Below are 9,959 nucleotides of genomic sequence, written 5' to 3' on the forward strand. Positions count from 1 at the left end.
TAAGTTTGTTACAATGTGGATAATATAAAGATTTATGTTAACAAGTTTCACAAAGCTCGCTAACTATGGTATCTATTGTAACTTGTAAGTACTTGGAACGTGTTTGAGTGAGTGTCCATGTGATCGCGTAGGTCCCTGAGAGCTGTGACTTCGCTAAGGGTTAACATAATGTGTGTTGTCTCTTCGTGTGCAGGTATGTCATTAATTTTGTCCGAATTATGTTCTGTATAATTTTAGCAGCTAATGATTAGCGGGCCCCAGATGAGCGTTCATGTAAGGTCGCGACGGAGGTGGCAGTTGGATAACTCCCTCGGGCAGATAACGTCGGTAGTCAGTCGTGATAGCCCGGTGGGGCTCCGCATTGGCAGTAAAACGTGTCCCGATAGGTGATTGTAGCCTTGGAGTGGCTGATGGAACTCTTCAGCTGGCTAGCTCCAGAATAATTGATGTTAGCTCCGGGATCAACGTAAGCCAATAGACGGTTTGCAGCTAGCTAGCTGCGAGATCCAGGTGTAAATGTCCAGAGCTTGCAGTTGAAACCCAGGGATATGGATAAAAATAGGTTCAGTATGTTCTGGTCTGAGTCGCGTTGTACAAAAGTGGCGATATATTAAAGTGGCGATAGAGCTAAAGGAATAGCTGATGACCACAAACCGTGGTTAGCTGAAATACTAACGTTAGCCAGTAATCTGGCTAGCTTCTATTGTGGACTTTCAGATTTGAGGTAAATAATATTTTTTTTGTAATTAGTGAGGCGGGTTGCAGGAAAGCGTTTTGAAGTTGAGTTTTTGGGAAAAATACATGTATAAAAGATATATATATATATATATATATTACTGGACAGGACAAAAAGACAATACAGGACAAAAAGACGTCTGACTGCTATTTCATCCTGGATGAAGAAAAAAAAAATGCTGAGAGGGACAGAGACATTTTGAAAGTATGGCTTATCTACTTTGAAGAACTAGTTAAATGATTTCTTCAGACAGCTCTGCAACATAGGCTACCTAAATAGAATGACTAGACAGTACAGTATGGGGAGCACAGAGAACGTTAGTTTTGACTCGCTGACTGCTACTACCTGAGTAGAGATGAGATTACTTTAAGAAATGAAAAATAAGGAATTAATATACACAACTGATATTTGATGTCATAGTCATTTCCTATTTTTCTATTGATGTCTACCAATGTGGACCTGACAGAGACGATGGAATATGTTCAATGTTTTGGCAGTTGTTTCATTTTTAAAGCATTAAATACATTAGTGAAAACCGTGATTTATTTTTTCTATAATCTAACCGAACCAACCTCAAAGAGCACTAATTGTTCAGTACTATTGCTTTCACTTGACTTTTTGCAGCTAGCAGACCCAAGCATTTGCTGGTGTACATAAACCCTTATGGGGGCAAGCAGCAAGTGCATTTATGAGCAGAAAGTCGCACCTCTCTTCGCCTGTGCCTCCATCTCCAGGGACGTGATTGGTGAGTTCCTGCCAAAGACATTAAACATGCTTTAATAAAAGATGAGTCTTTATGGGCCAAGTCAAATTGTTCACTCTAGGCAAATGGGCACAAGCTCTCTCAGGCCGCACAGGAATATGACATAATTTACGGCCGCCATCTATCATCCTAGTTCCTCATTGGAAAGGATGATGGTCGATGAATACTGGATTCCTTTACATCCCGTTTACTTCTCAGACTAGCGAAAGACTGTGGACATTTGTCAAAGTCATATATTTTGACGAATTGCATTTAACTATACAGCTGCTTGGGTTGATATCAAAATATTGATACAGTATTTGAACAATTGTGTAAAAAAAAAAAAAAGTCGGTGTGAAAATGTTTGCACATAAAATCAAACTATTCCTTTGGCTACAAATTGTTTCAATGTCTAACAATTAGAGAAGAGAAAATGTCTACTTTAGGACTTCTGCTATCTCAGACTACTTCATGGAAAATGCTTAGTCGATATATTGCGAGTGAATGATTGCTCCTTAAGTCCAAAATATCGATTTATGCAACAAATTAGGAAAACATCATGCGATATAAATTAGATATAAAGGATGAGAGATATAGAGAGAGAGAGAGACAAAGAGGGAAAAAGAGAGGACACACAGAGAGACAGAGATAGAGGTAGACATACAGTAAATTACTCAAATGTCAAATGTAAGCACATTCCATTCGTTCCCATGTGGATATGCTTTGCTCCCATAGGAGAATGATCGAGGCTAAAAGTCCGTAGTAGCATGGGTAGTGCCATTGAAGGCTTCCACCATTTCAATGTAGTCAACTGGGTGGGACTTCATTGGCTGATCTTTCCTGGTGAACTTGTTGTAGTCATGTCCAACGGTCATCTTGGCGGATCAGCCAATCATGAAGAAGAAAAATTACTACTTCAAAATGGAGATAGCCTCAATGGCACTGCCAATGCTGTTAGACGCTATAATGCCACAGACACAAAGAGGAGTCCCCTGTCTCGATGTTTGCTCCTCGTCTGAATCTCAGGTGACAAGGGATGTCGTACTATGGCTCAGTTTACACAGGCAGCCCAATTCTGATCTTTTTTTCACTAAATGGTCTTTTGACCTGTAAAATATCTAATGTGAAAATATCTGATTTGTACGTTTGTTTATGTGTAACTCTGTGTTGTTGTTTTTGTCGCACTGCTATGCTTTATCTTGCCAGGTTGCAGTTGTAAATGAGAACTTGTTCTCAACTGGCCTACCTGGTTAAATAAAGGTGAAATAAATAAAACAATGAACTTGGAGTCTGTAGTTGTACACAGTGAAGCATTGAGGATGAGTAATTGCGTTCTTAGAGTGATGTCATAATGGATCATGCGGTCATAAGAAGATAGAATCCTCTTGCTATTAGGCTACAATCTTAGGTGGGAGAACATTCCTAGAGAAGGTTAGTTGGAGACGGTCATCATGTTGGTAAGTCATGTTTATACATTTTTCAAAAAGTTATGGTGAATCTACTTTAATGGAGAGGACTGTTTTAGGCAAATATGATAGAAATCCGTAGCCTACTGCGAGTATCTAACTCCTGTCTTATGTTTAAATTAATATTTTCTTGGTTAAAGATTGGTTTGCATTAACAACATAGTGTACTGTACTATAAACATTATGAAAAGATTTACACAAAATCTATAGTATAAAGAGAAGTTTGCATAATTGGTTGGTCACAGCTTTTTAAGTTTGGATACAGGGCAGTCTTATGGTGAGATGCAAAATAATGTATTAGAAACACTAGAAATGTAGGCATTGATGAAAGACACCGCATAGGTTAAATTTATTTATTTTTATTTTATTTCACCTTTTTTTAACCAGGTAGGCTAGTTGAGAACAAGTTCTCATTTGCAACTGCGACCTGGCCAAGATAAAGCATAGCAGTGTGAACAGACAACAACACAGAGTTACACATGGAGTAAACGATAAACAAGTCAATAACATGGTAGAAAAAAGAGAATCTATATACAATGTGTGCAAAAGGCATGAGGTAGGCAATAAATCGAGTAATTACAATTTAGCAGATTAACACTGGAGTGATAAATCATCAGATGATCATGTGCAAGAAGAGATACTGGTGTGCAAAAGAGCAGAAAAGTAAATAAATAAAAGCAGTATGGGGGGTGAGGTAGGTAAATTGGGTGGGTAGTTTACAGATGGGCTATGTACAGCTGCAGCGATCGGTTAGCTGCTCGGATAGCAGATTTTTAAAGTTGTTGAGGGAGATAAAAGTCTCCAACTTCAGAGATTTTTGCAATTCGTTCCAGTCGCAGGCAGCAGAGAACTGGAAGGAAAGGCGTCCAAATGAGGTTTTGGCTTTAGGGATGATCAGTGAGATACACCTGCTGGAGCGCGTGCTACGGGTGGGTGTAGCCATCGTGACCAGTGAACTGAGATAAGGCGGCACTTTTGCTTTAATAGTAGTTTGAATGAATGCATGTCAATTGTGTTTAAGGAAACTGGGAGGTTATGTTTTTTGGAAATACTGTCACTATAATCACAGGATACATAGCCGCAGGAAGTAGGGGTGCTGCAGCACCCCCTGATACATTGTAATAAATAAATACATGTTTTATTTTTTATTATTACAAATGTATTTTTACACCAAATTAATGCACTAGGCCTTTGAGTGGAGAAAAATATTCCTCAGCACCCGCCCACACATCTTCCCTCATCCCTGATAGTGTGCTATGGTTCTTACTGCAAAGAGGTTAGAGGTACAGAGGGCTATATACCCTTTTCACACTACAGAGCCAATTCAGCCAAACGTTACATTGCTATTGTGTTATGTCACAGTGTGAAACACAATGTCAATTTCATAGAATTAGGAATTAGAATACTAGAATGGAAATGAACCTTCTTATGATTGTCCAAAAGTCAGCCATGTTGGTCAGGGAGTTGGTTAACCATGGTTTCCCAGGGCTGTGATAGTTTTTATACCAATTGTTTTACACAATATCCTATTTCCAATTAATTATATGACAACATTTTAGGTTGACTATAATTTCATTACATCACATGCCTTACTTTTATTTTCCTGCATAAGTAAAAGCAGGAAATGCATCACCTATGCCGCTACAGCCATTCATTCCAATTAGACTGGTTTTTGGATTTCTCCCTGACCAAGATGGCTGCCATTTTCACCCCATTATGGAACTTTGATAGTTTATGACGTAGCCCCTCTAGTAATTTAATAGGATCTCTATGGTCAAAATATGGTTGAGAGGTGATATTCTAGAGATGGTTAGAGCAGGAATAGAAATATAATTGCTAGAAAGGACATCCCTATTCAATTCAATGTCGTGCTGATGGGTGCACCCTTAGCAAAGCAGGAAGTGTCCTCCATTAACCAAGTAGTACAGGATTGTATTGTGCTCATTATTTAATGTCAACTGACATTACACACATTTCAATGAGAAGTCCTTGCCATGGCGTTTCAAATAACAATGGCAATTGTGTATAACAATGCCAAGCTAGCCATTTTGAGTGTAACCGTGAGAGGGTGCAGTCAAATTGCCGGGGTCTGAGGGGATATTTCCATTCTACACATTCTATTTATATGAGAGTAGTTTGCAGAAGGGTTTTAGAAGTTTGCGCAAAGACACAGAAGTAAAATAAATTTCCAATTGACAATCTGCAGGGGAAATTGTCAGTAATTTGAACAATAATACAATTTCTGTCAATTTGGAATATACATTAAGGTCAAATTCATCTTTGGCAATTGGGTAAAAAGGATAGATGGAACTGTTAAAAGTGATGTGCTTGATGCCTTTTGATGCCGATGACGTCTTTAGATTGTTTAAGGATTTGTTTTCCTTTAGCAGTATTCTGCAGGATGCTAACATTTACAAACTCTCTTTTAGAGCTCATTCGTTATGGAAGTGCAGAGTATTGGTCAGAGCGACTGGCATTTTGAGGTGGGCCTGCTAAGGAAAGAGGTGGGCAAGCTAACGCAATGGGACTGTATGGAGGAGACGAGACAGATAGAGACAGAAGATGGAGATGAGAGACAACAGCAGGATTACCAGTATCTGGAGATGAATAGACAGAATATGTTGGAGGTGGAGAGGGACAGACTTGAGGATGAAGAGGGAGGAGAAGGAGCTTGCAAAAATAAATCAGATGAAGGATGAAGAATTGCTGTTAATGGAAATTAGAATGAGGGAAAGGACGAGAGAGATGGAGGAGGTTCAGGGAGAAATCTGAGAGGCAGAAGGTAGAGAAACAGATGGAGCTCCAGAAGAAGAGACAGGAGGAGAGAGATGAGTGGTAGATATCTAAAAAGAAGAGCATGGAGGAATGGAAAGAGTTTTACAGGAAGGAAGAAGACTACCGAAAGGAAGAGGAATGGATGAAAGCAGAAAGGAAGGCAAAGAGAAAGGTGGAAGAAGGAAAGAAGGAGAAAGATGGGAGAAGAACAACAGATGCTAAAAAAGCAAGCCAGTCTAACAAAGAAACTGAGTAATGGAAAGAGAAGAAACCTGGAAGAGAGAAAGGAAGATGAAAATAATATGGGAGAAAAGTGTGTTAAGGAAGCAAGGGACAGAGACAGGAGAGAGCTGAAAGAAAAGAGGCAGAGACGGATTGCAGAAGAAAATTTGACACATGGAGAAACAAATGATGGAGATGGAGGACAGGAACAGAGAATGAGTCAGATTAGAGAAGAGAAAAGAAAGCACGAGGTGGAAATGAAAGGAAACTGGAAGACATGAAGAAAGAAATGTTTGGAAAAATTAGAGAGTTGGAGAGGAAGAGAAAACGTGAGAGTCAGATTAGAGAAGATATTAAAAAAAGAGAAGAGGAAAGAAAGTATGAGGAAACTGGAAGACATGAAGAATGAAATGCTTAGAAAGATGAAAGCGTTGGAGGTGTGGAAAGGTAAAACATGAAGGGATAAAGAGGGACAGACTTTTCACAAAGTATTTGATGGCACAGTGAGGTATAGGTAAAAAAGATGAGATATAGAGACAGGCAGAGTAAGACATACATACATACAGTATATCACAAAAGTGAGTACACCTCACATTTTTGTAAATATGAGTATATCTTTTCATGTGACAACACTGAAGAAATGACACTTTGCTACAATGTAAGGTAGTGAGTGTACAGCTTGTATAACAGTGTAAATTTGCTGTCCCCTCAATAACTCAACACACAGCCATTAATGTCTAAACCGCTGGCAACAAAAGTGAGTACACCCCTAAGTGAAAATGTCCAAATTGGGCCCAAAGTGTCAATATTTTGTGTGGCCACCATCATTTTCCAGCACTGCCTTAACCCTCTTGGGCATGGAGTTCACCAGAGCTTCACAGGTTGCCAATGGAGTCCTCTTCCATGACGACATCACGGAGCTGGTGGATGTTAGAGACCTTGCACGCCTCCACCTTCCGTTTGAGGATGTCCCACAGAAGCTCAATAGGGTTTAGGTTTGGAGACATGCTTGGCCAGTCCATCACCTTTACCCTCAGCTTCTTTAGCAAGGCAGTGGTTTTCTTGGAGGTGTGTTTGGGGTCGTTATCATGTTGGAATACTGCCCTGCGGCCCAGTCTCCGAAGGGAGGGGATCATGCTCTGCTTCAGTATGTCACAGTACATGTTGGCAATCATGGTTCCCTCAATGAACTGTAGCTCCCCAGTGCCGGCAGCACTCATGCAGCCCCAGACCATGACACTCCCACCACCATGCTTGACTGTAGGCAAGACACACTTGTCTTTCTACTCCTCACCTGGTTGCCGCCACACACGCTTGACACCATCTGAACCAAATAAGTTTATCTTGGTCTCATCAGACCACAGGACATGGTTCCAGTAATCCATGTCCTTAGTCTACTTGTCTTCAGAAAACTGTTTGCGGGCTTTCTTGTGCATCATCTTTAGAAGAGGCTTCCTTCTGGGACGACAGCCATGCAGACCAATTTGATGCAGTGGACGGCGTATGGTCTGAGCACTGACAGGCTGACCCCCCACCCCTTCAACCTCTGGATATGACGCTGAGCACATGCACTCAACTTCTTTGGTCGACCATGGCGAGGCCTGTTCTGAGTGGAACCTGTCCAGTTAAACCGCTATATGGTCTTGGCCACTGTGCTGCAGCTCAATTTCAGGGTCTTGGCAATCTTCTTATAGCCCAGGCCATCTTTATGTAGAGCAACAATTCTTTTTTTCAGATCCTCAGAGAGTTCTTTGCCATGAGGTGCCATGTTGAACTTCCAGTGACCAGTCAGTATGAGGGAGTGTGAGAGCGATGATACCAAATTTAACACACCTGCTCCCCATTCACACCTGAGACCTTGTAACACTAACGAGTCACATGACACCGGGGAGGGAAATGGCTAACTGGGCCCAATTTGGACATTTTCACTTAGGGGTGTACTCACTTTTGTTGCCAGCGGTTTAGACATTAATGGCTGTGTTGAGTTATTGAGGGGACAGCAAATTTACACTGTTATACAAGCTGTACACTCACTACCTTACATTGTAGCAAAGTGTCATTTCTTCAGTGTTGTCACATGAAAAGATATACTCAAATTATATACAAAAATGTGAGGGCTGTACTCACTTTTGTGATATACTGTACAGACAGAGCACACAAGCACACTATAGGCTCTGGTACTCAATTGGAATAGAACTGTTTGATGTTTACTGAAGTCTATTTTTGTAAACATGGCTGATGTTTGTTTTGGATCATTTTCTTTCTATCTCTCTCTCAGATTACTCCATCTTCTCTGTGGGCCAACAGGGGGTTGCACAGCCCCCTCCAGCCCAGCAGAATAAGACAACCTCCCCTCGCAAAGGTAATAACAAGAGCAGTTTGATTCATTGGCTCATCAATAAGAATGTATAAGAGCAACCAGTTTTAATAATCTTCAAAAATCCCAGAGTCTATTCCCCCTTATCCCCCGTCTCTCTCAATTCAATTAAAATGGATTTATTGACATGGGAAACATAAGCAAGTGAAATAGATCATAAACAAAAGTGAAATAAACAATCAAAGATTAGCAGTAAACATTACGTTCACAAAAGTTTCAAAGGAATAGGGACATTTAAAATGTCATATTATGGCTATGTACAGTGTTATAAGTACAAAAGGGAAAATAAATAAACATAAATATGGGTTGTATTTACAATGGTGTTTGTTTTTTCACTGGTTGCCCTGTTGTTGTGGTAACAGGCCACATATATTGCTGCTGTGATGGCACGCTGTGGTATTTCACCAAAATCAATATGGGAGTTTATCAAAATTTGATTTGTTTTCGAATTCTTTGTGGGTCTGTGTAATATGAGGGAAATATGTGTCTCTAATATGGTCATACATTTTTCAGGAGGTTAGGAAGTGCAGCTCAGTTTCCACCTCATTTTGTGGGCAGTGTGCACATAGCTTGTCTTCTCTTGAGAGCCAGGTCTGCCTACGGCGGTCTTTCTCAATAGCAAGGCTATGCTCACTTAGTCTGTACATACCCAATGCTAATCTCTCTCTCTCTCTCTCTCTCTCTCTCTCTCTCTCTCTCTCTCTCTCTCTCTCTCTCTCTCTCTCTCAGATGTCTCTATATTTGCAGCTGGGAAAAATCGTTTTGCTAAAGCCTTGAAACCCCTTGTGTGCAAAAAAAAAAATGAAGGCAGAATGCATTCTTCAAGCAATATAAAATAATAAAATAATTTTAGCATCAAGGGTTTGTGTTCTGTGTTTTGCTAGAGAGAAACAGTATGGATATTAGCCCAGATTCCTAACCTCTAGGGTTTGCAAAGTCTTAAAAAAACAATCACCAGCCTTAGATTCTCCACAACTTTTTTTGTCACATTAGACTTGAAAGATATGCTAACAGAATTGAGCGTGCCAGAGAAAATGGTCTCTAATGTACCCACAGTTTTGTACTCAAAGCATTTGTTCTCTCTTTAGATTGTCACAGGTGGTTGTGGCCATAGAGCTCGCCCGTTTATAATCCTAAAAACTGGAAATGAAACCTTGTGGTACAGATAGGGGTCTACCTGTGCCTGAGCACCTTAGTATAAATATCATCTGTCCTACCCCAGCAGCATACCATTTGATTAACACTTGATAACGCTTGATTTACATCATCATCAATTCTCGGTCTGGTTGGACTACACGCAGCAGAGAGAGGAGCGGATGCATCTCCGGCCCTCTGACCCATGTCCACTCCTTCAGTCGGGAGTTGCACATGTGTGTCAGGGCAGCAGCAACACAGGTAGTCTACACTCTAGCAAACCATCCTATACTAACATATCTCATAGTGAGAGAACCACATATCAGACTCATCCTTTCATCTCATAGTGAGAGAACCACATCAGACTCATCCTTTCATCTCATAGTGAGAGAACCACATCAGACTCATCCTTTCATCTCATAGTGAGAGAACCACATCAGACTCATCCTTTCATCTCATAGTGAGAGAACCACATCAGATTCATCCTTTCATCAAGCATTTCTCAGC

The 9,959-nt window shown here is 40.5% G+C and overlaps 1 long non-coding RNA gene across 1 annotated transcript; it reads left to right on the forward strand.

Moving 5' to 3' along the window:
* The first annotated feature begins 129 nt into the window (after window positions 1-129).
* Window positions 130-9,178, forward strand: LOC129855558 (uncharacterized). Its single transcript, XR_008759524.1, has 4 exons — window positions 130-193; window positions 1,361-1,481; window positions 8,220-8,303; window positions 9,048-9,178. It is a non-coding gene; the product is annotated as an uncharacterized LOC129855558 (long non-coding RNA).
* The last annotated feature ends 781 nt before the right edge of the window (window positions 9,179-9,959 follow it).

This window comes from Salvelinus fontinalis, chromosome 5 (genome assembly GCF_029448725.1).
Source record: "Salvelinus fontinalis isolate EN_2023a chromosome 5, ASM2944872v1, whole genome shotgun sequence".
NCBI lineage: Eukaryota > Metazoa > Chordata > Actinopteri > Salmoniformes > Salmonidae > Salvelinus > Salvelinus fontinalis.